Source organism: Sinocyclocheilus anshuiensis, unplaced genomic scaffold (genome assembly GCF_001515605.1).
Source record: "Sinocyclocheilus anshuiensis isolate Anshui unplaced genomic scaffold, SAMN03320099.WGS_v1.1 scaffold2786, whole genome shotgun sequence".
Classification (NCBI taxonomy): Eukaryota; Metazoa; Chordata; class Actinopteri; order Cypriniformes; family Cyprinidae; genus Sinocyclocheilus; species Sinocyclocheilus anshuiensis.
Genome location: NW_015548182.1, coordinates 101795 through 103899, shown reverse-complemented (window position 1 = coordinate 103899; position 2105 = coordinate 101795). Strand labels below are relative to the sequence as shown.

At 33.4% G+C, this 2105-nt stretch overlaps 1 pseudogene; it reads left to right on the top strand.

Annotated features, from left to right (window-relative positions):
* Nucleotides 1-633: 633 nt before the first annotated feature.
* LOC107704820 (lactase-phlorizin hydrolase-like) overlaps nt 634-2105 on the top strand; it is a 36419-nt pseudogene continuing 34947 nt past the window's right edge.

Genomic DNA, 2105 nt, shown 5'->3' with positions numbered 1-2105 from the left:
TTTTTTCTGGACTCCTTTTTAATGGTTAAATTACATTTTATTAATCAAAAAGCATGTCGAATTAATTAAAATCATGAAACTTAAACAATTTAAAATAAATTTATTAAAAGTTTAACAAATATTACATGTTTAGGGCCCTATGAAATGTTTTATTTTTCCAACCTTATGTTTTAACCAAATTCTGTTTTAGCATGTCTAATTATTTGAAAGCATAAAACAAGTTTCATTTATTCTTACAATAGACTTATGATTTTTTACTCAGAAATTGTGTATTTACATTTTTTTAAGGCATAAAACATTCATTTAATCTATCTTTTAAGTAATGAAAATTAAACAAATGTTATTTTTTGGAAAATAAAGGTAATTTAATATTACAATTAAAACATTGAAGAAATATTGTATGCTTATTCCTTCAAAATAAGGTTTTAATAATTTTAGTAGTAGTAGTAGCAGCCTGTTACATACGTTCTACTCAACAATAGTAATATATTTCTGCCAATGCCCTCAAGTTAACCTGAACTTTTATTTTGACGGGTTGCCGTGGGCCGGGTACTATTTATTAGTATTTATAATACTACTTATAAATAGTACTTATAAAGAGCTTTGAACACTCTTTCCCTTTGTAGAACAGTCATGATGAAGGCCCTAGAGGGATTTCTTTCTCTAGTAGAAATCTAGTAGGTTTGTTGGCTGTTTTTTGGAACTACTGTAATGCAGAGCAACAGGACTTCATGTTACTTGCTGGCCCTCTGAAAACCAGACAGACTTCACCATCAGATGAAGATAATGTGTTTAACTGTGGAGGTCCACTGCTTCAACAATCCAGAGCCTACTTCCTGTACCTTCAGAGCAGAGGGGTGACCCACTTTAAAGTTCCCCTGTCCTGGTCTCTCATCCTTCCCTCAGGTGATCCCAGCCAGCCGCATGAAGACACTGTGAAGTGCTACAAGACGCTCCTGCAGCAGCTGACTGAATCGGGCATCAAACCTCTGCTGGTTCTCCATCGTTCTGCTGTACCAGAACTCTTCAGAGCCAGATTTGGAGGCTGGGAGAATCCATTACTGGTGCAGATGTTTGAGCAGTATGCAGGATTTGTGTTCAGTACATTTAGAGATCTTGTGGACACAATCATCACATTCAGTCACCTGCATGAGCTACATGAAGTGCAACTTCAAAATGCTGCCCAGTCTCATGCAAATGTTTACAATGTCTATCATCAAATGTTCAAAGGTAAGACATGAGTTTATTAATTAATTATTAAATTAATGTTTCATGTACACAAAACAGACCAGGGCTAGTTGTCAATGGCAAACTCTCAGTAACTCGTACGTTTTGAGTCAAAAGTCCAATTTATACTTCTCGACAAAACCATTCTGATGAAAGCCTGAATAGTTTCTTAAGGCAAGTTATTAAAATAAATAAATCAAGTCAGGTTGTCATTTTGAATGTAATTTTATGCAAATTATTATGAGATTATGATGAGATTATGATTTCTGTTGAACCAAATAATGTGTGGATCTTTTTGCATGATACTTTTTACATAAGCTTCATAAATAACATGCTAAATTGTTTTATAGTTTATATTTAGCTGAAAGAAAAACTAAAAAAAAAACGTTGTTGTTATTACCGTAGTATTAGTATTCACTGGAATATACTAATCCCAGTACCCCCATTACATAGTTCTTTATAATAGTACAATGTTGATGTCTTAGTGATGTTTTTTGTTTTTCAGCACTTCATTTGTCTCTTGGGATCAGAGTCAGTGATATTAACTCATTTATCAAATGGGGCCAAAATCATGGTAAGTGTTCAAGACAGATCATCATATATTATGTTGCTGCATAGTTATTATTATTATGTATTTCAGTCGAAGACTGTGATGGATATGAAAATTATTTCCAGCCACTTCACACAATTCTTGGAAGTAAATGTTAGCATATTTCTTTAAGTGATGTGTCCAATGTCTAAGATGCTTTTTATAAAATTGAAATACCAGATGCTAACCTAGTTTTTTGCCAGTTTTACAGAAGAAAGATCTTCACATCATGGGCTGTGACATCACACACCTTTTTGAGAAGCTAGATCAGGAAGAAACACACAAACGG